This window comes from Lepidochelys kempii, chromosome 1 (genome assembly GCF_965140265.1).
Source record: "Lepidochelys kempii isolate rLepKem1 chromosome 1, rLepKem1.hap2, whole genome shotgun sequence".
In the NCBI taxonomy this organism is placed as follows: Eukaryota; Metazoa; Chordata; order Testudines; family Cheloniidae; genus Lepidochelys; species Lepidochelys kempii.
In genome coordinates this window covers 112,416,875-112,440,873 of record NC_133256.1, presented here as the reverse complement: position 1 = coordinate 112,440,873, position 23,999 = coordinate 112,416,875, and the positions used below count along the sequence as shown (strand labels likewise).

The following is a 23,999-nucleotide window of genomic DNA, read 5'->3' as shown; positions in this document are numbered from 1 at the left end:
GACATATAGGTAGGTAGTACATGGAACATGTCTGTTCATAGAGGGAGAAGAGATGGCATACCACAAAAGCCTTCACAAACTACAGTAGTTCTGAATTTAGCCCTTGGTGTTTTAGCTGTCAAGTATTGTGTCAGAGGGCACAGCATCAAAGTGAATACATGTTTACCTGCTGTGATAAATTGGATATGTAAAATACTATCCATATATAAATAGGTGTAGTATTTCTCAGATTTTTTACTTTAATTCCAAAACTATACTTGGTTTCTCCTCCTCCTCCTTTGGCCTTTCTGAGGACTTGTCTATACAAGAAAGTTGCATCAGTTTAACTTAAGGTGTGATGTTAAACCAATGCAAAAGACTGTGTGGCCACTCTTAATTCCATTTAAACCAGGTTTATTTCAGTTTAATTTAAATTGATTAGGAACTGGTTGCAGATAAACTGAAAAGGCTTCTTTTAAACATAAAGATTTTTAACTAAATTGGTTTAAAATCAAACCTTAAGTTAAACCAGTGCAACTTTCCCAACAGATAAATCCAATTTTGCCATATTCTTTGTCTTTTCTCAACACTATCTTTTCTTTGCTTTTTGAAGTCATTTTCCTTCACCCACTGCCTTCACCCACTCTTAGTCAAAGGCTACAGATTCTTGGTTGAGAAGGTTGGCTGTGGCTGTTGCCAGGATTTGTTGATGATGGTTGCCAGACAGCTACACAACACACACCCTTCCCAGAGGTTGCATGGGCCGCCTCACACCTACTGTACTTCCAGCACTGGTTGGCACAAATCGTGAGCTAAAATATAAAGCAACTAGATCATTGGAATGGCCTGGCCTCTTCTGTGAGCATCTCATCCCACACTTGCATTCTGTGTTCTCTTTCTGCTCCCTCCCAATCATTCCCCCCTCCCCCCATTCCCCTCCACCCTTGTGCTCTCTGGCCTTGTCTATGTACAAATGTTGCACTGGTTTAACTTAAAACATCTTTTAAACCAATTTAATGAAACTGGTGTAAGCCCTTCTATGGTCATTCTTGTTTCAGCAAGAGTGGCTAATTTTGATTTAGGTTAAGTCTGTTCCTAATTGACTTAAATAACACAAATAAGCCTGGTTTAAACCAAAACAGGGGTTTGCACTGTTTTAACTAAATTGATTTAAAATCACACCTTAAGTTAAACCAGTGGAAGGTTCTTGTTTAGATGAGCCCTCTATCTCTTCTCCCTACCTTTTGTTTGTCCTTTTCCATTTATGTCAGATCTGTGTTGTGAATCATGCAAATAACACTAGTCCAGTAGCGTTATCAAGAGCAGCAGCCAAGTAAAACCTGACATGAGTCTCCTCTGTTTCACTCTAAGCCCTGGTCTACACTAGGACTTTAGGTCGAATTTAGCAACGTTAAATCGATTTAAACCTGCACCCGTCCACACAGTGAAGCCCTTTATTTCGACTTAAAGGGCTCTTAAAATCGATTTCCTTACTCCACCCCTGACAAGTGGATTAGCGCCTAAATCGACGTTCCCAGCTCGAATTTGGGGTACTGTGGACACAATTCGATGGTATTGGCCTCCGGGAGCTATCCCAGAGTGCTCCATTGTGACCGCTCTGGACAGCACTCTCAACTCAGATGCACTGGCCAGGTAGACAGGAAAAGAACCGCGAACTTTTGAATCTCATTTCCTGTTTGGCCAGCGTGGCAAGCTGCAGGTGACCATGCAGAGCTCATCAGCACAGGTGACCATGATGGAGTCCCAGAATCGCAAAAGAGCTCCAGCATGGACCGAACGGGATCTGATCGCTGTTTGGGGAGAGGAATCCGTGCTATCAGAACTCCGTTCCAGTTTTTGAAATGCCAAAACCTTTGTGAAAATCTCCCAGGGCATGAAGGACAGAGGCCATAACAGGGACCCGAAGCAGTGCCGCGTGAAACTGAAGGAGCTGAGGCAAGCCTACTAGAAAACCAGAGAGGCGAACAGCCGCTCTGGGTCAGAGCCCCAAACATGCCGCTTCTATGATGAGCTGCATGCCATTTTAGGGGGTTCAGCCACCACTACCCCAGCCGTGTTGTTTGACTCCTTCAATGGAGATGGAGGCAATACGGAAGCAGGTTTTGGGGACGAAGAAGATGATGATGAGGAGGAGGTTGTAGATAGCTCACAGCAAGCAAGCGGAGAAACCGGTTTTCCCGACAGCCAGGAACTGTTTCTCACCCTAGACCTGGAGCCAGTACCCCCCCGAACCCACCCAAGGCTGCCTCCTGGACCCAGCAGGCGGAGAAGGGACCTCTGGTGAGTGTACCTTTTAAAATGCTATACATGGTTTAAAAGCAAGCATGTGAAAGGATTACTTTGCCCTGGCATTTGCGGTTCTCCTAGATGTAGTCCTAAAGCCTTTGCAAAAGGTTTCTGGGGAGGGCAGCCTTATTTCGTCCTTCATGGTAGGACACTTTATCACTCCAGGCCAGTAACACATACTCTGGAATCACTGTAGAACAAAGCATTGCAGTGTATGTTTGCTGGCATTCAACCAAAATCCGTTCTTTCTCTCTCTGTGTTATCCTCAGGAGAGTGAGATATAATTCATGGTCACCTGGTTGAAATAGGGTGCTTTTCTTCAGGGACACTCAGTATAGCCCATTCCTGCTGGGCTGTTTGCCTGTGGCTGAACAGAAATGTTCCCCGCTGTTAGCCACAGGGAGGGGGGAAGGTTGAGGGGGTAGTCACGCGGTGGGAGGAGGCAAAATGCGACCTTGTAACGAAAGCACATGTGCTATGTATGTAATGTTAACAGCAAGGTTTACCCTGAAAGAGTGTAGCCACTGTTTTATAAAATGTGTCTTTTTAAATACCGCTGTCCCTTTTTTTTTCTCCACCAGCTGCATGTGTTTCAATGATCACAGGATCTTCTCCTTCCCAGAGGCTAGTGAAGCTTAGAAAGAAAAAAAAACGCACTCGCGATGAAATGTTCTCCGAGCTCATGCTGTCCTCCCACACTGACAGAGCACAGACGAATGCGTGGAGGCAAATAATGTCAGAGTGCAGGAAAGCACAAAATGACCGGGAGGAGAGGTGGAGGGCTGAAGAGAGTAAGTGGCGGGCTGAAGAGAGTAAGTGGCGGGCTGAAGACAGGGCTGAAGCTCAAATGTGGCGGCAGCGTGATGAGAGGAGGCAGGATTCAATGCTGCGGCTGCTGCAGGACCAAACCAGAATGCTCCAGTGTATGGTTGAGCTGCAGCAAAGGCAGCTGGAGCACAGACTGCCACTGCTGCCCCTCTGTAACCAACCGCCCTCCTCCCCAAGTTCCATAGCCTCCACACCCAGACGCCCAAGAACGCGGTGGGGGGGCCTCCGGCCAACCAGCCACTCCACAACAGAGGATTGCCCAAAAAAAAGAAGGCTGTCATTCAATAAATTTTAAAGTTGTAAACTTTTGAAGTGCTGTGCTTAAAGTGCTGTGTGGCATTTTCCTTCCCTCCTCCACCACCCCTCCTGGGATACCTTGGTAGTCATCTCCCTATTTGTGTGATGAATGAATAACGAATGCATGACTGTGAAGCAGCAATGACTTTATTGCCTCTGCAAGCGGTGATTAAAGGGAGGAGGGGAGGGTGGTTAGCTTACAGGGAAGTAGAGTGAACCAAGGGGCGGGGGGTTTCATCAAGGAGAAACAAACAGAACTTTCACACTGTAGCCTGGCCAGTCATGAAACTGGTTTTCAAAGCTTCTCTGATGCGTACCACGCCCTCCTGTGCTCTTCTAACCACCCTGGTGTCTGGCTGCGCGTAACCAGCAGCTAGGCGATTTGCCTCAACCTCCCACCCCGCCATAAACGTCTCCCCCTTACCCTCACAGATATTGTGGAGCACACAGCAAGCAGTAATAACAGTGGGAATATTGGTTTTGCTGAGGTCTAAGCGAGTCAGTAAACTGCGCCAGCGCGCCTTTAAACGTCCAAATGCACATTCTACCACCATTCTGCACTTGCTCAGTCTGTAGTTGAACAGCTCCTGACCACTGTCCAGGCTGCCTGTGTACGGCTTCATGAGCCATGGCATTAAGGGGTAGGCTGGGTCCCCAAGGATACATATAGGCATTTCAACATCCCCAACAGTTATTTTCTGGTCTGGGAAGAAAGTCCCTTCCTGCAGCTTTTGAAACAGACCAGAGTTCTTGAAGATGCGAGCATCATGCACCTTTCCCGGCCATCCCACGTTGATGTTGGTGAAACGTCCCTTGTGATCCACCAGAGCTTGCAGCACTATCGAAAAGTACCCCTTGCGGTTTATGTACTCGCCGGCTTGGTGCTCTGGTGCCAAGATAGGGATATGGGTTCCGTCTATAGCCCCACCACAGTTAGGGAATCCCATTGCAGCAAAGCCATCCACTATGACCTGCACATTTCCCAGGGTCACTACCCTTGATATCAGCAGATCTTTGATTGCGTGAGCTACTTGCATCACAGCAGCCCCCACAGTAGATTTGCCCACTCCAAATTCATTCCCAACTGACCGGTAGCTGTCTGGCGTTGCAAGCTTCCACAGGGCTATCGCCACTCGCTTCTCAACTGTGAGGGCTGCTCTCATCCTGGTATTCATGCGCTTCAGGGCAGGGGAAAGCAAGTCACAAAGTTCCATGAAAGTGCCCTTACGCATGCGAAAGTTTCGCAGCCACTGGGAATCGTCCCAGACCTGCAACACTATGCGGTCCCACCAGTCTGTGCTTGTTTCCCGAGCCCAGAATCGGCGTTCCACAGCATGAACCTGCCCCATTAGCACCATGATGCATGCATTGGCAGGGCCCATGCTTTCAGAGAAATCTGTGTCCATGTCCTGATCCCTCACGGGACCGCGCTGACGTCGCCTCCTCGCCCGGTATCGCGTTGCCATGTTCTGGTGCTGCATATACTGCTGGATAATGCGTGTGGTGGTTGATGTGCTCCTAATTGCCAAAATGAGCTCAGCGGCCTCCATGCTTGCCTTGGTATGGCGTCCGCACAGAAAAAAGGCGCGGAACGATTGTCTGCCGTTGCTCTGACGGAGGGAGGGGCGACTGACGACACGGCTTACAGGGTTGGCTTCAGGGAGCTAAAATCAACAAAGGGTGTGCCTGTACATCAAGGAGTATTTCAGGCAGGACTGCATGGAGGGTTCCAATAAGAAATGGTGCACCAAAGTTATCGTTGTTATTGGAACAAGGAGGTTAGCCTGGTCTCTGATTGATACATGGCTAGATTAACCTCGCTGCGCCTTCTCTGTGACTGACTGCAGTGTGATCTAGACAGGGGAGGAGGAAAATGAGTACAAAACAAATCTGGTCTATTTCTTGTTCTGACCCACTCCATCTATCCTTTACATCTTTGGCTGGCATCAGACAAAAAAGGCGCGAAATGATTGTCTGCCCTTGCTTTCACGGGGGGAGGGAGGGTGGGAACGGGGTCCTGACGATATGTACCCAGAACCACCCGCGACAATGTTTTAGCCCCATCAGGCATTGGGATATCAACCCAGAATTCCAATGGGCAGCGGAGACTGTGGGAACTGTGGGATAGCTACCCACAGTGCAACGCTCTGGAAGTCGACGCTTGCCTCGGTACTGTGGAAGCGCTCCGCCGAGTTAATGCACTTAATGCACTTAGAGCATTTTCTGTGGGGACACACACACTCGAATATATAAAACCGATTTCAAAAAAACCGACTTCTATAAATTCGACCTAATTTCGTAGTGTAGACATACCCTAAGCTTCACTGGGCCCCTAGAAAAGCACCTTGTAGAGGAGCAGCATAGTCATGATCTTTCCCTATTGGAGAATTACACAAGAGAATATCAAAAAAATAGAGAGAATTGGAGTGTGTAATAATGTGGGTTCCCATGACTCTGCTTCAATTTTAAATTCTGATCTGCTTCATAATTTTTCTATAATTCTCTTTAATCAACAGAAAGCTAGCCTCCTGAATGAAAGCAGACTGCTAGTCTCCCTCTAAATGCCAAAGAACATCCTGTTTCTGTCACACTGTCATTTGTTGTCTAAGTGACAATAAATATGAAAATGCATTTTCACTTTCCACTCTCTGCCTAATTGTGATTCTCCTAATCTCAGCTCTTTCAAATAGAACCTTGCCCCTGCTTGCAGATAACATCTAATGAAAAAAACACCACAGGTTATTCAACTGGATATTGCTTCTGCAAGAGAAGGAATTGGCTAGCAAAATTAATCTGACTAAAAGATGTGAATGTTGTGTAGCCGGTCTCTTCCTTGTAATTAGTTAAAATGCATTCTCTCTCTCTCTCTCTCTCTCTCACACACACACACACACACACACGTAAAATCTGTATTTTCTGGTTCTAGGTTTCATGTATAGAAACTTGAGAGGGAAAGGATGTGCTTATGGATGAAATAGTGTAGCCCAAGGGAGTGAATAACTAAGACTGGGCTAACTTCCATAAAAAAGGCCATCAGGTTTGATTTTGAAAGGCAAGAAAGGGTGGGGTCGGAGTAGGAGAACAACAAATGCAAGCCTTTGAGGGTAATTGACTCATACACCAAACATACATTTACACAATCAAAATTCTGCATTTCTTTTCCTTGGGGTCAGAAACTCTTCTTGATTCTTTCGGTGGTTCTTATTTTTTCTCTTTGGAAAAGCATTTGTGTTCTTTTGCTTAAAAAAAATTCTTACACACTCCAGAGGCAAATCTCCTCTCCTGGACTCCACGGACTTGTTTAGGCAGGGTCTAGCTGCTTGAAAGAAAGCCGAGCACCCTGCTGTTGTAGGAAAACCTGGCAGGTGACTGCAGTGTCCTTATTATCTTATATAGATCTGTACTAACATTAACTAATTAAGAAGCATGCTATAACTGCTAAGCATCACGTTGTCTTTGTACTGCAGCCAAGGTGAGAATCTTTGTGTCATAAAAACATAGGATGTATGATGGAAGGTCAGAAAAATAAGGTCCAAGTTGAGGTGAAGTTAGTCTACAAATAAACAGTGGTTTTCTGAGGGCTTTGAGATCCCATGGAGGTTTTAGTTTTTTAAATCCTTCTTTTCCTCTTCAGCAAAGCTTCTTTTAAACCTGATAGTCTTGCTATCTTACTTTTAATCCAGAAAACATGCTTCTGTGGAACGATGGTCCAGTGGTTAGGGCAGTAGTCAAAATTTGGGAGATATGGGTTCAGTTCTCTACTTCGACAGATTTCCTGTGTGATCTTGGGCACATCATTTAACCTCCCCATACCTCTGTTCTCCATCTGTAATATGTGGATAATAGTACTTTCCTATCTCACAGATTGTTAAGGCACTCAGATACTATGGTGATAGTTCCTTTAGATTAGTAGCATTAGCCCCATGTTGACAATACTGAGCAGCTAAGTTGCCTCTGAGCTGCGTGGCTGCTCAGCAAGCTATCAAGGGCTGTGCAGGCGGGGAGAGGCGCCTCTCCCCTGGCCTGAGCCCCACCCTCAGCCTTGGAGCTGCCGCAGCCGGGGAGAGGCACCTCTGCCCCGGCCCCAGTCTCGGAGCTCCTGCAGCTGGGGAGAGTCCTCCCTCCCGGGGCAGCATGTACCCCAAACCACTCATCCCCAGCCCCACCCCAGAGCCTGCACCCGCAACCGGAGCCCTCACGCCCTGCACCCAACCTTCTGCCCCAGCCGTAAGCCCCCTCCTGAACCTCAAACCCCTCACCAAATGGCTAGGCAGCAGTTCTGCGGAAAAGGACCTAGGGGTTACAGCAGATGAGAAGCTGGATAGGAGTCAACAGTGTGCCCTTGTTGCCAAGAAGGTCAATGGCATTTTGGGATGTATAAGTAGGGACATTGCCAGCAGATCGAGGGACATGATTGTTCCCCTCTATTCGACTTTGGTGAGGCCTCATCTGGAGTACTATGTCCAGTTTTGGGCCCCACACTACAAGAAGGATGTGACAAAATTGGAAAACGTCCAGCGGAGGGCAACAAAAATGATGAGGGGACTGGAACATATGACTTATGAGGAGAGGCTGAGGGAACTGGGATTGTTTAGTCTGCGGAAGAGAAGAATGATGGGGGATTTGATAGCTCCGTTCAACTACCTGAAAGGGGGTTCCAAAGAGGATGGATCTAGACTGTTCTCAGTGGCAGCAGATGACAGAACAAGGACTAATGGTCTCAAGTTGCAGTGGGGGAGGTTTAGGGAAAAACTTTTCACTAGAGGGGTGGTGAAGCACTGGAATGCGTTACCTAGGGAGGTGGTGGAATCTCCTTCCTTTGAAGTTTTTACGGTCAGGCTTGATAAAGCCCTGGCTGGGATGATTTAGTTGGGGATTGGTCCTGCTTTGAGCAGGGGGTTGGACTAGATGACCTCCTAAGGTCCCTTCCAACCCTGATATTCTATGATTCTATGATTCTATCCCTGGCCCCATCCTAGAGCCCACACCCCCAACCAGAGCCCTCACCTCCTCGTACCCCAGTCCTGAGCCCCCTCCCACACTCCAAACCCCTGAGCCCCGCCCTACATCACCTCCATATTGGTGCATGTAACAAAATTCATTCCGCACATGGGTGTAAAAATTTAGAGGGAACATTGGTGAGTAGCCCAGTTTAATTGTTAGTTGGTTTCTAATAAGAATGCGAAGATTATGGAATTACTTCTGGGGGCATTCTGCACCAAAAAAATAAAAATTATGTGCACAATATTATAAAATTCTGCAAATTTTATTTGTCAAAATAACACTACAAAAATCACACCAGTTTCAATTATCTTGGTGATTTATTTCAAAATACCTGTCAGCAAGTATGTCTGAAACAATACAGACCAAAAAGATTCAGGAAATGTTTTTTGACAAACAGATTCCTTACTATGCATATTAATACAGAACTTTGAGTAATAATTCATTTAAACTACAGTACAAAAATATATTTCTCACTCCCCTCAGAAGCAGTGCAAAGGCTCGGGGAGTCAGGGGTAACAGAGGAGCTGAGGGAGAGGGAAGTAATTGCTGGCACACCCAACAACCCTCTAGACTCCTGGCCAGCAATTACTGCCCCTCTTTGCAAGCACTGCCCCTGCAGCTCTCCTGGCCAATGGGAGCTGAGGGGGGGGGGTTTCTCGCAGAGGGGCAATGTGCGGAGGGAGATCCCTGTCCCCCACTGGGGCTGCAGGGCTGTGCTGGCCGCTTCCAAGAATGGCGTGGGGCCAGGGAAGGCAGGGAGTCTGCCATAGCGGCAGCCACACTGCACTGCCAGAGATCGTGATCGACTGGGAGATCCTCAAGGATTGAACGGTCGATTGTGGTTGACCGGTTGGTGACCATTGCTCTAGAATTTCTACTTTTCTAATGGAAGAAAATCTCTTCACTTTCTCAAATTATGATGAAATAATTCATTAATGCCCTAGGGTGGTGAGGTCTGTGAGTTTGTATCTTTATTCAGTAACTAAAAGATACCAAAAACTAGTATCTGTTATTCAAACAAATTGAAAAATAAGCTTAAATTGTTGTCCCTAATTTCTAATGTGCTAAAAATGATAGATAAATGTAAAGAGGGTTAACCATCTGGAGAATTTTGCTTTTTTTCTGTCTTTCTCTGCCCAAGATTCGTGGAATCAGAATTGAGTTCTTACTGCAATTTGGTCTAGAGCTACAATATATTTAAAAATATAGTGGAATTGCATAAAACAGCAGTTCTCAACCAGAGGTCTGGGGCCCTCTGTGGGGCTGTGAGCAGGTTTCAGGGTGGCTGCTAAGCAGCACTGACATTAGACTCACTGAGGCCCGGGGCAGAAAGCTGAAGCCCCACTGCATGGGGCTGATGCCTGTGATCCTGAGCTCCATCATCCGAGGCTGAAGCCAAAGCCTGAGCAACTTGGCTTCATGGGGCCCGTGTGGCACAGGGCCCTCAGGCAGTTGCCCTGCTTGCTACCCCCTAGTGCTAGCCCTGGCTTTTATATGCAGAAAAAAAGTTGTTGTGGCATAGTTGGGCTGTGGAGTTTTCATAGCATATTGTGGGGGCCTCAGAAAGAAAAAAGTTGAGAACCCCTGGCATAAAGTATGGCACTGACATTGGCACCAAATTAATTCATCCTTATTTGTTGTTCAGTGACTAAGAATCATCAGTGATAAGATACATAATGTGGGAACTGCTTCTAAAAGCATGTTTTTTAGATCAGTACATTTTTGTTCCCTATTCAATTGTTTTCATTTAAAAAAATTAGAGGCAGCCAAAAGACATAAGGAGGCAATCAACCATGGTTACTTCAGTCTCCAGTCAGTTGCTTAAGATTTGATCAACAAATCTTTAAAGACAATAAAAGTAAACTTAAAGTTGCATATTGGCTTCCTCCAATAGAATGGGTGTTCATGCTCTCAGCAGATGAGTGACTGTGGAAGCGAAGCCACAAAAAGGGTTTCATTTCCAAAGTCCTGGTTGCTCTGCTCTGCAGTGTCCTTCCAGCATGCACCATACTATGTTAGTATAGCTATTATCAGGGTGGAAAGAACATCAGGCAGGTGGGGGTTTTTCCTAGTATGTGAGAGGGCTTTGGAAAGTGATTTTTTTTCTTTTCCCTCTGTGACGTAACAAAATTTTTTAAACAAAACAAAATGCGACCCCCCCACTTTATAAAAACCAACACACAACTTACCTGCCCTCTTGTAGATTGGCACTACACTTCAATAGGGTTTTCTGGTAGGCAGTATATCAGAGAGTTGTGCAAGTAAGATGACATAGAAGACCATAGCAATAATTAATATTAATAAAAAACAGTACTTTTCCAGTCTCCACTGCTGACTAGTCATCTCTCTACTTTTGCCATTTGAGATGTTCAGCTCACAACCCCTCGTTTATATTGTATTCCTACAAACATTTGCGGGTCAGAAAGGGTTTTTCCCTTTTGTGTGTGTGTGTGTGTGTGTGGAGAGGGTCAGGGAGAGGGTATTATTCAGGGACTATTTTGTCCTGTCCAGAGAGAGTTTCATGCTTTTCCAAGTTGTTAGTCTTACCAGCTACATGCTGCTATGGTAGCCATGCTTTAAAAGAAAATATTACAGGGGAAAGATTGGTATACAGTAGTAGGTGTTCAGTGCTTTGGGGGAGGAGGACAATCTCAGCACTTCACTTTAGGAGAAGAGGAGGGTGAGGAGAAGAGGGAGTAGAGATGGAATTAATAGGGAAGGGGATTTATCTTTGATGTCACAAGATCACTTCTCTGAGGGCAACAGCAGAGAGCAGTGGGAGAGATGAAGATTAGACTAAGTTCCACCAGCCTATAAATGTTTGATGGTTAAACGCAGATATATATTGCTTAGAGTGCAAAAACTTCAAGGCATTTTTCATACTGAATTGCAAGAATTATATAAACTCAGAAACTTAATACCGTATAGTTTGAATGAGGCCCCAAACTCAAAAATACTTATTTTTGTAGGTAACTTAGAGAGGTAAGTTACATACTTCTCTTTCCAAACCCTTTAAAGTGCTTCTGGATCCTGTAGTAGGAATTCTTGATAAAATCTCTAACAAGACACTTCAAGTATGACTCACTGCATTTTTTCCCTCCAAACAATTAAACTCTCTTACTGAGCTCATCTATCCCAGCTTGATGTGTAACAACTTGTTTTTTCCTCCTTCAGTGCTGCTACCATGTACATAGAATTCATTCTGTCTTGTAACTGTAGTTGAAAACAAGCCTTTCAGTGAAAATATTTTCCAGTAAATATTGCTTTTTGTCTGGGACTTGATAACCTAGGAGTCGATCACAGAACTCTTGAAGCAGTCCAGCCATTGAAGTGCTCACATTTTATGGCAGATATGGAGAGGGAAGGGAAGAGGGGTTAATTCCTTTTTGTGTACATTCTTATGCACCAGTTCTGTGATCTATTCCCATTCAGCAAAACACTTAAGCACATGCATAATTTTAAGCACACTTAATATTTCATGTTGGGATTTGACTTTCCTGAGGGAAGCAACCCTTTTTCCAGCCCAACAGGGTCATAGAGCAAGACCTGGGAACCTCCTTAGAAAAATAGCCTAGAGTGAACCCTTACAGGAGGTGGTGGTGTGCTTATAGATTTAAAGTAGACCTTTCGATAGCTACCATCTTCAGTTCGAAGAGATTTTGAAGGTGGGAGTTCTCTTATGAGACCACCTAGTATTGTTCTTTGACAAATAGTCCTCACAAGTGGCATTCCTCCTTCTGTTAAGCATCAAAGTCCAGACGTAAGGAGCACTGACACTATCAGGACAGAGAAATCATTTCTTCTGTACTGAGATCTGCTAGATGGCAGCATTGTCAAGGAATTCTGCTTGTTGGTCATACAGTGTTTCGCCAGTGTCTTTTGTTTTTGTTTTTGGCAGAAGCTTTCTGTATGCCTTACTGCCTGGGGAAGATGGAGCATATAAAATATATCATGTTTTGAATGTCCATATTTAAAGGAACAGGAGTACTTGTGGCACCTTAGAGAATAACAAATTTAGTCTCTAAGGTGCCACAAGTACTCCTGTTCTTTTTGCGTATACAGACTAACATGGCTGCTACTCTGAAACCATATTTAAAGGATGATCCTTTTTCCAGCCCAGGAGGCACACTGCTGTGAAAATCCCATTGTCATGGATCTGTGGACCTTAGCACAATTACAAATAGGAAAATGTATCCACGCTTACCTGACAATATCCTTTCTTTGAGGAATAAGACCTGGCCCACCCTGGCTAAAAAGAGATCATTCAGAATAGAGATGGAAATTGACATCCAAAGATTTGGGTTTTCTTCATTATGGGGTGTTTCCCATGCTCTGCATTGGGAGAAATTACAGTGCACTTTCCTCAGAGTATAATCAATCAGTAATTTAGGAAAGCAGAACTGAATTATTTTTGTGTAGGGAAGTTGTCTTAATTGGAGGGAACTTCAGGGAGTATAGGGCATTCCCCTGCAGCCAGAAACTGATGGGTTCTGCCTCCAAGATGGAGCAGGCTGAAGTATCCATTGTAACAGACTTGTGGAACTTACTAATTGAAGAAAAGTTTCCATGGAAGCACATTTACTTTTTCCTATTCTATGACATTATTATACCTTCATTTTGTATGCCACATTCTGATTAGTGGAGGCATTGAGTGTGCACTTATGAGCTTAATTCAGTTTTTATTTTGCTGTTGCAGTTTACCCAAGTGGAAACACCATAAAACATATGAACAACTGAAATTTGAGTTTCAAGACAAACAGTTTCTCATGCCTCCAGCAAGTTGGGGATTTAGAAATTGTGGCGTCCTTCTTTTGAGATCAGCATAATTGTCTAATGCAGCATGTGAGTCTCATTCCCACCACTTCTGGTGTGTAAAAGAATGACTTCTTCTATTACATGAATTCATGGTGAACTGTAAAGTTATCCTGGGTAATGTTCATGCCACAAATGTGGAGTGCACACAGTAGAGACTATAGCATAGTACAGCAAGTCAGGTGGTTTGGGTTTATTTCTTGGCTCTGACACTGAGTCACTGTGTAACCTTGAATAAGATTTTTAAAGGAATTTATGTATTACTATGCTCAGCATTGCAATGCCTGACTGATTTAGGCTCAAAGTGATTTAAGCACTTAGGAGCATAAATCTCCAAGTGTCTAACTCACTTATGGGAAGGAGATTTAGGCTCCTAAATCAGTCAGGCATTGCAACACTGAGCTCAGCAACCCCTAAATACGTTTACAGATCTGGGCCTTAAGTTTTGTGCTTCACTTTCCACATATGTCTTTCCCTTCCCCCCCTTTTCAAAAAACCCTGAGTACAGTAATAAGTGGGTAGTTGTAACTTGCAAGTTAACCATCATTGGCGCTTGCTAATTAAAGAATTTTCAAGCCTATTCCCAAGCTTGAGTTAACTAATCTGGAAGATGAAGTTTCTGAAGCCTAAAAAGGATGAAGATTTGCCAGGCAGAAAGTATAGTAAATATAGTAGTACTGTTGTTGAGACAAATATTCACTATGCTTGCATTTTTCCTTACTGAGGTAGTCCTGGCAAAGCCACTGGTGTGACAGGAACAAAGTAACCAACAGAATGGATCAAAAGGTAAGCAGTTTAACTGATAAAGAACTAGGTAAATGGCTAATAAGGGGTTTTGATGTCTCTAAAAAAACCCAGACAAACCCCAACCCTATATAGACACACACACCTAGCTACAGGATTGAGTCAATTAAAATTTATTTAGTTGTGGAGGTGCAGTTTCCTAGCATTACTCAATGGATACATCCCTGCAGCAAGGGCCTCTCTCTCGTGGTCAACAGTGTTAAATGTTGCAATATCACATAAGAGTGACTATTACCTCCCTAATCCTAGTTCAGGAGGATGAGAATGGATGACTGTCCTCTATCCATTGATATGAGGAGATTGTCCGTCAGTGCCACTAAAATGATTCTGTGTGTTCCATGTCCTGACCCGAATCGAAATTGTTCTCAGTCTAGAATATTCTTTAAATCTGGTGAGCTTGAAGTGTGCCTTTGGCTAACTTCTCTGAGAGCTTACTCAGGAATGGGAGGTTTGACACGGGGTGGCAGTTGGCTTGACCAGATGTTCCAGGATGGGTTAACAGCCATGCAGAGTTAAATTAAAAACTGAAAGGTCACCTCCCTAGGCAAACTTTGAGCTTAATTTTCCTGTGTTGGTAGAGAAAGAAAAGGAGCTACATCTTTCTTTAGAATTCTCCGCCGCTTGCCAAGCGAGCAGTGAATATGAGTTGGTTTTATAAAAGGAAAGAACAGTGTTGCAGTGGGATTGAAGAGAGGAATTTGCACAAAATCTTGAATATGACTGATAGCTAAAGAACAAGGATGGAAATGGATTTTCAAAGGGGTCAGGGAGGTGTGTATGTGTGGTAATGGAACTTTGGGAATAATTAGGGGCAAGCTTGTTTATATGTGTGAAAAGAGTAGCTAGAAATTGAGTAGAACAAATAGTTATTTAAATTGGTATTTTCTATTAACTATATCATCTCAGGGAATGCAGACAGTTGTTTTGACAATCCAGCCCAAGTTAAAATTTGCAAATGGAAAATATTTAAACTTCTGTTTTCATGTACTATAGGAGGTGAGAGGGCATTTTTATTTTCAAATCTGATAGATATCTGGTTCCATCTGCTGGACAAAAAGATTCCTGCTAGCATGCTGAAACACAAAATGTTGCTAGGCCAGGCTTGTGAGGAGGGCTTTGCAATACCCAGTGAAGGAGGAGGTACAATCTGTCGTGAGGTACAGCTTCTTTCATAAGGAAGTTGGGTGTGAAGAGGAATTTTTGTAAAGAATAAGGAATTCTGAGTACTTAGCGGCGAGCAGAGAGAATTCTCAAGGGCTTGTATACTTCCAGTTTTTCTCTGTGTGCATCATTATTGGCATGGATGAGGGAAGTTATAGTCTCTCTCTCTCTCTCTTTTGTGAGATCACTGTTAGATAATTGAGTTTTGAGTACCTACAGGCCAGAGATAAGGTAACCTGTTGGAGAGATTTCAGACCAGAGGATTGAGAATTGTTGTAATTGTGTTGACAAGAGTAATTTTAAAAACTGTGTGTAAAACTTGCCTCAGTAGAAGTGATGGATATCTCAACGAATTGCAAGTATTTTGAGAGTGCTGGTGCAAAGAAGGAGGAATACTTATTTAAGGTAGCACTAGGGGATATAATAGGCTAGTAGAAATATAATTGGGATAAGAAGAATTTCATCTGAAAACTGTGGGAAGAAAACAGACAAGAAGATACCAGTTAAGCTGTGCTTCCGTCTTCCCCGGAAAATGGTGGCAGCTCCATCACTTCAGATTTTAAAACTAGACTGAACAGAGCTCTGGAAAGTACGAATGACGGGTTTAAGGTGCCCTTAACACATTACATCTCATGTTCTTTGATTTACACAAGCTGATGTGTACAGATGCTGAAGGAAAGGATGAAAGTTAGAGTTTGCTTAATTTTTTTAAAAGATACAAATCAAGGGAGGCAAATTATGGTTGGGATCTACTACAGACTCTGGCAACAAAATGAGACTCTGACAGTGGGATTTCTTCATGATTTGTTACTCATTGTGGACTTTAAATAACCTGTATTTGCTGAGAAACACAAAACTAAATTCAAGTGGCTTCCTGAAATTTGTTCAGTCAGTTTTCTAATCAAAAAAACTGAAGGGCTTAGCGGAGATGCTATTCTGATTCCGATGAATGAGAAAAGACTGCAGATGACTAGGATCAAAAGGTTCTGAAATGATGATGGATAAAATTCTGCAAGTGCCTAAGTCTGGTTTTCAAAAGTAACTGCACTTAGGAGCCCAAGTCTCATGGAGTATTAATCAGAGTGATGGTGGGCAGGTAATCTTAACATCTTTCATAGCAAAGCATACCAAAATACTTTACAGAAAGTTATAATATATCACTTCGCCTGTCATAGAAATGCATTTTCTTCTTGGGAGGAACATGGCAGCCATTCTGTGCTAGCAATGCTACTAAACAGTTTTCTCTGCTTTGCTCCTTAGGACTTAGACCAATCCTAAGGCATTCATCACCTAAAGGATTGGCTAGCTCACAAAGTAAATGTTGGTTTGGGAATAAGTGGCGGTGGAGGAATTAGCGAGGCTAGGAGTTCTGGCTCTAGGAAACATTCTAGAAGATTGCGTCTCTTACACAAAATGACGGGCCCACTTCTCCTAGTTCATACTGAGAACTAGCAGGGGTAGGCAGACCGGCAGAGACAGTATATAAATGGACACCGATGAGTTAAGAAAAGAGGCATGCCAATTTAGTGTGCTTTTACCAGGGTTTCTCTTTGTAATAGATGATAGTTCTTTACCCAGTCTTGGTAATGCTTGAGCTAGGAAATTATGTTCTTCTATTCTGAACACCCTAATAATATTAATAAAAAGGAGAGCTGCTAAAATTATTAAATGATAATATACAATATATGAACTATACCCAGGCTGGTATTTTCAATAGGAATTTGGCATCTGCCTCCCTTAGATATCTTTGAAAATCCCAACCCTAGTCTGCATTACTCATGGAAATGGATGTTGTTATTCAGGTAGTCAGACTATAAGATAAAGAGTAACAGGTTGGAGGTAGAAAAAGAAAAATCACATTCAGTATTTGTTCCTGTATTTGACAGTGAGCACAGCCACTCTGTGGAAGACCTAGCATGCGACACCTTCTTGGGAAGATACTTCTATTTTCTTGTGGGAAGCCTAGCGCATCCCCAGTCCTGATGTTGGGAGTGGGATGAGGTAAAGAGAAATGGAGAGGGCTCAGTGAGGAAGGGATAGCAATGCACAAGGCCTCAGGGTGAAGGGATTTAGTGTGTGTGTGTGTGTATCCCCTTTGTTGCATTTCTCAGTGGTTTTAGTTTTGGCACAAATCTCTGGAGAAGGTGTTGATGCAGACAAATCTGCCAAATGAAATTACATTGGTTTGCCTGAGTGAAATTCTATATAACTAAGAAGTGGGTCTAAGTTTCTTCAAATGGGACTAATTTAAAGGCTAATGTTTGGTGTCTTAGTTCCTTTTTAATGGCAATTTATCTGCGTTTTCCTTGAAGTGACAAAACTGTTACTGTCCCCATGAATCAACAAACTATTTGACTTTCTATATATGTTGAAACCACTCAAGTGCTGCTTATATGTGAAATTTAAACACATCAAAATTTTAAATGCCTCTTTTGTCTTTTAACCTATGTCTTGATTATAGGAATTTGCTTTCTCCATGATCAGAAAAAGCACTTCTTACTTGGGTGTAGTCATGATCCTTTTGAGAAGTAAATCTATAACATGCTTTGTCAGTTGGGTAAACTTCATGTGACTAGTACACAAGCTTAGATAGAATTAAAGCATAGCTACAGGCAAGAGATAAAAAGTTCATATGAGGAAGTATTGTGCAGTCCCGGAAGCAGCAGCTTGTAAAGATAACTATATGGTTAACTTGTCCATAATAAAGTGACACTGATATGTGAATTAAAGTGGCATGAAGTCAGAAACAGAGATACTGAGGAAACAGTCCTGTATGTGATGTGGCGAGACTGGGGAGGAGAGAGCAAAATATGTCAAGTATCTAAAGTAAAAGTGTGTTAATATTAAGCAGTGGAATGTGTGATTAAAGTAATCAAGATATAGATATGAAGAATGGGGTATGCATTTTATACTGCAAATCTTTTTGTAAGGAAGCCCTTGAGGTACACAGAGTTGTGTAATAGGCTTTACTGAATCCCTTACTCAGAGTGAGTATCACAGATCCTATAAATACAACATTTCTGTTATTGCTTAATAGGTTTGTTTGTTAAATGTCAGCCTAGCAGTGCCTTTTGAGATATTTCAGGGTGAAATTCAACTCTGCGCAGGGGGCAAGCCCAAGGCCTGTGCCTCAAAACAGTGCTGAATGGGATGGAAGTGTTGCTGTAGGCCCTGGACTGGTCCTCTGCACAGAGCTGAATGTCACTCTTTGGCAGTGTCTCATTAAAGTCTGACTGTTTTGGCTGATCTAAATTTGGTCCTGTCAAGGCTGATTCCCCACTCTGGCACTTTGAGATCAGAAGGTGGGGGCCCACACGGATTCTGAAAATTAATACTGGCCACTCCAGGCTTGTATTAAACTCCCAAGGTTACAGCGTCTCTCTGACCTTGGATGGGTAGATGCTGCCACCACACAAATTAAAAAACCCTCCCTGAACCCAGGAAGGCGCATTTGGGGTACCCTTAAGCCCTTTCACCCCCCCTTCCGGGGAAGAGCTGAGAAAGAAAAGGAGGAAATCAGCTGTTGCCACCAGCTAATTAAACAACATATGCACAAACCTCTTAGGACATACAAATCCAATCCTGTTCTTAAAAAAGGGTAAATTTTATTAAAAACAAAAAAGAAAGAAAATATATTTGGAACTTAGGCTTTTTGCTAGATTTTAAAAAAACAATTACAAGGATTAAGCATCAAGGTAGCTCTCTTGAGGTCCAGCTTAAAGGTTACAAGCAAAACAAAAGCACCTAGGGTTAGCACAGAGGAGTCCACAAGCCATAAAGAAATAAAAGAGATAAACCTAATTGCGTCTTCCTAGCCCAGGGGTGACCAACTTGTGGCTCCGGAGCCACATGCGGCTCTTCAGACGTTAATATGCGGCTCCTTAGATAGGCATCGACTCCAGGGCCGGAGCTACAGGCGCCAACTTTCCAATGTGCTGGGGGGTGCTCACTGCTCAACCCCTGGTTCTGCCACAGGCCCTGTCCCCACTGCACCCCTTCCCGCCCCCTCCCCTGAGCCTGCTACGCCCTCACTCCTCCCTGCACCTCCCAATCAGCTGCTCCCTGGCGTACAGGAGGCTCTGGGGAGGAGGCTCCTGTACGCCAGGGAACAGCTGATTGGGAGGTGCAGGGAGGGAGGGGGAAGGGTGATTGGGTGAGCAGGAGGTGCTGGGGGCGGGGGAGCTGATGTGAGGCTGCTGACTATTACTGTGGCTCTTTGGCAATGTACATTGGTAAATTCTGGCTCCTTCTCAGGCTCAGTTTGGCCACGCTTGTCCTAGACATTTCCTGATCTACTTACATATCTGGGGTTTCAATGAGTAGTCTCTAGGTATGATTTTTCATACCTGGCCCACAGCTTTATACAGGATAGCTCCAGCCCTGTTTCTGCTCTGTCCCCTCTCTCCGGGAGAACAACACAGACCGACAAAAGGGGAGTCTTGTTTCAATTTTAAAAAGTTCTAGCCTTCCCATTGGCTCTTTTGGCCAGGTGCCCACTCCCTTCCTTTTACCTATGCATGCAGCAGACTTTTTAACTCTTTACAGGTAAAGCAAGTAGAGAACAGCTACCAAGATGGCTTTTATAGCTAACTGGTTTGCTGGGTGTCCATAAAAGGGAGCTCCCCCCCCTCCATCACAGGTCATATAAATACCATGTTCATTAACTTTGTAGGTGTTCTTTCCCTAGCAGAAAGAAAGCTTTCCTAAAAGGAAGTTATTTCATCTCTAATAAAGTAGAGAGGCGGATTGCTAGTCATTTTTCCATAAATAGATTACTCACAAGGTACCTTTGAAAATTCACAGTTGTCATTAAAAGTGTTCCGGAAAAAAAATCTGACCTTTAAACTTTTTTTTTTAATTGATCAAGCTAGTTATGTTCTAATAAGTATTTATAAAAGGCTTTAAAACAATTAGGAAATTCTAATGTAGGATTGCAAACTGGTGTGTTACTCAGTATTTTCAAAGCACTATCAGATTTTTTTTTTAAAAAAAGCTTCCTGATTCCTTTAAAAAGGAACTCTACAGAATCGTTACTACCTCATTTCTTTGGAGTAGTTAATTAACATTAATGGGAGTTAAATATTCACAACTAAGACTTTGTCTACACTAGCAGTTTTGTTGACAAAACTTTTGTTGGTCAGGGGTGTGAAAAAGAAACATCCCCCTGACTGGCATAAGTTTCACCGACAAAAGTGCTGGTGTGGACAACGCTATGTCAACAAAGAGTTGCTCTCCTGCCGACATAACTACTGCTGCTTGCTGAGGGTGGTTTAATTATGCTGGTGACAGAGCTCTCTCCTGCCAGCATACAGCGGCTACATGGGAGAATTTACAGCAGCGTAGCTGAAGTGGTGAAGCTGTGCTGCTGTAAGGTCTGTAGTGTAGACATAGCCTAAGAGAATATGCCTTTTAAAAATATTTCAAGGGGCACAGATATTTCTGCAAGGAAAAAGAATAAATCTCTGTTTAAAAAGAGGCAAGCAACTTATGCACAGATGCTGTGCAATGTGAAAACTGTATCTGCTTCCTCATTTCTTTGGCAAAGCCACAGATAAAAATCTTGTTTTTAAAGGCTTCCAATGAAATGTATTGTTGGGGATGTTTGCAGAGTTGCATGGACTTTAGCTATACTGTTACCATTAAAATCTGAGCTGGGAACCAGATTCTGCCTTGATTTACACCCTGTGCAACCTCGTGGAAGTCAGGGAAGAATTTGGCCCAGTATCCCTAAGAGCCTTTCACCCTGTTCTGCTAATTGTAGCCATTCCCAAAAGTAAGGCCTTGTCTGCATTTGTGGCTGTGCATAGGGTACATGTAGCTACACACCACAGTGAAAAGCAGGCTGCATCCACACTACAGTGTACAGCTACGTGTGCAGGGCCCTACCATATTCACAGGTGTGAAAAACGCGTCATAGACCGTGAAATCTTGTCTCTGTCATAAAATCTGTTCTTTAGTGTATTTTTATCCTAAACTATACAGATTTCACGGGGGGGAGACCAGCGTGTCTCCAACTGGGGGTCCCGACCCAAAAGGGGGTTGCAAAGTTATTGTAGGGTGTCACGGAGTTTGACTCACCCCTGCGGCGCCTCCTTTTGGCCATCCTGGGAATTAGCTTGGGGTTGGTAGTGCGTTCTCCTCAGGTGGTGTCTCCTGTCTCCGCGTCCAGGATCCTGTGTCGCTCCCCGGATCGCGTCATCCTCTTCTGGACACAGCCCTAACGCTGTGCCCCACTTGGTTCTTTCCCCTCTTCCGGGGAGACCGACAGTCCTCAGTCCAACCACTTGCCTCAGTGGCATTCCTTCACCTGCTCACTTCCCTGGTCCTTCTCGCATGAACAGAGAGCAACAATACCCAAAGTCCGAAGGTGCAAACAATTCAATGTTTATTGGGGTGAACTTCCAGCAAGGAATGATTCTAATTTCCTTCCTTAGTGTCCCCCTTCCCAGCTCTGATGCCACAGAGCCTTGCCTGTGTCCCTGTTCCCATTGCCCCCCCTTTGCAAAACATGATTCCAATTCTCCCACCCCAATTCCCTGTTCCCATTCCCCTCCCTTATTTTCTGATTGCCTGCAGACTATTTAGTAAATCTTGAGTTCTGTTTAGCTATACTTCAACCAATCATTTTACTGAAATTTAACTAACCAATCCTAACATATTGTAACATGATTATCTAACCAATTATATCCCACCACCTTAATTGGTTTACACCCCAAAAAATTAATTCTACAGCTGACAGAAACCATTAGAGAACCAGACAGAGATTATACAGACAAACAACAGGGAAGTGGAGACTACAGTAATAAAACAACGTAGAAACGAGGATTTCACACCCCAGCTATTGATAAGTGAGTTCTTGACAGACAGGATGCTATCACATTATGTTTTCTTTAACCATCTTTATCTGGTGTTGATAGGCATTATTAGGACAGGATTGTATTCCTCACAGACCAGTAGCACCTTATTTCAATCTGACTGGTGAGGACGTGACTGTATGCTTTCCAGCTTATGGCTGCCTCTGCTGCTTAGCCAAAAGCCTCAGCCTAAGAACAGGGCCTCAGACAGTCACAGTAAGAGAAGGCCCTTACACAGACAGACAGTGATTTTGATACCTCTGTAACTAGCTAAGTGATAAGAATACACCTAAATTCTTAAAGTATAGGCCTTTGCAGACAGGCCTGAATATCTATATCCTAACAGTTCTAGCCATTGTCTCAGTGGCAGACTGCAGTCCACGTACTGGCCACTTCCCTCAGTGACCAGTGGGGGCAGCCCAGATCCACCTGGTAGTCCGGGCCCCCACCCACGGACCCTATAACTGGCAGCCACGTACTGCCCCTCCTCCAACTCCACCGTCTCCTTCCCTGGGCCCCTTCCCCAGCGTCTCCTCTGCCCTTCTATCAGGGCCTCAGTATAGAAGCCATCAGCCTGGAGCGTTCTCATACTCTGCTGACCCTGCCCAGCACTGCTCTGTCCATGGTGTTCCAGCCCTCTAAGCGACCAGTCCTCCTCCCTCGAACTCCAGGGAGTGACTCCTCTGTCCTCTCGCGTTGCTCAGCAGCCCCTTCTTATATGGGTCACCAGCAGCAGCAATGCAGAAGTAAGGGTGGCAATACTGCAACCCCCCCTACAATAACCTTGCAACTTCCCCTCTATGCCCTTTTGCATCAGGACCCTACAGTTACCACGCCGTGAAATTTCAGATTTAAATATCTGAAACCATGAAATTTATGTTTTTAAAAATCCTATGACTGTGAAATTCATCAAAATGCACTGTGAATTTGGTAGGGCCATATACATGTGGCAGCAACAGGCTCCAGCAGCAGGAAGACAGTGTGACACTACACTGCTGAAAATAGGCACTGCTTTGGTGTGTAAAGAGCCATGTAGGGCAGTGCTACTCAAAGTGGTGGGTCCACAAGCCATCGGCTGACAGTCCACGGTGCCTGGGATCCGAGGCAGCATGTTCTGCTCGCGCTGGCTCCACTCCCTGCACCCTGCCCGGGCTCATGCTGGCTTGACCCCGGCCGCCACAGCAACAGCTGTCAGCGACTCGGCCGCTGCCATTGGCCAGGTCGCCCCCCCCCTCACCCTTATGCCGCAGAGAGGGAGAGGCGCTGCCCTAGCTGCAGTGTGTGTAATGATATGTGTGTTTCCTGCACATTGTGCCATCCATTCACGCTGCCCCCCACCCAGCTCTGAGCAGACAAAGCCCACGGACACCCTAATAAGGAGAAGACTCATTAATCTCTGGCAATTTCCTGGGCTTGGCTGCCACCCCCTCTCCTTTCCTCACCCCTCCACCCCACTCCAAAAAAAAAAAAAAAGTAGCCCCTTGATGCTGGAAGACAGTTTAGCGCAGGTTTGGGGAGAGGAAGATTAATTATTATTGTTGGTGTTGTTCCTCCGTGACATTTGACAGCATCTACACTGATCAGCGGAGCTGGTGGAGGAAAAAGACACTGCAGCAGGTTGTCGGGTGGGAGCGGATAAGCCCCCTAAAAAATGCCTGCCAACTTTTATTATATTCATTATATTGTTTCCAATATGAATTAATATTACTATGAATGTTCAAATAATATTTTCTTGGATCGTAAACGAATAATAGTAATTTTATACTATCCGCACAGACGCACAGCCTTTCAGTCAGTCTTCAATGTATTTAAATGGGAACATCTCCGTGAGTATGCCACACTCCCATTCCAAGTAATACAGTGAAGAATGTTAGTTTTTCTGATCTGATGTGCTACATGCCTATGTGAATATGATAATAATATGGCGCAAATATGGTACCGGTCCCTGGCACA

The 23,999-nt window shown here is 44.2% G+C and overlaps 1 protein-coding gene across 3 annotated transcripts in view; it reads left to right on the top strand.

Annotated features, from left to right (window-relative positions):
• The window catches only part of LIMS1 (LIM zinc finger domain containing 1), a 140,882-nt gene that overhangs the window by 32,634 nt on the left and 84,249 nt on the right, over positions 1-23,999 (top strand). The gene's annotated exons all lie outside the window — the stretch shown is intronic.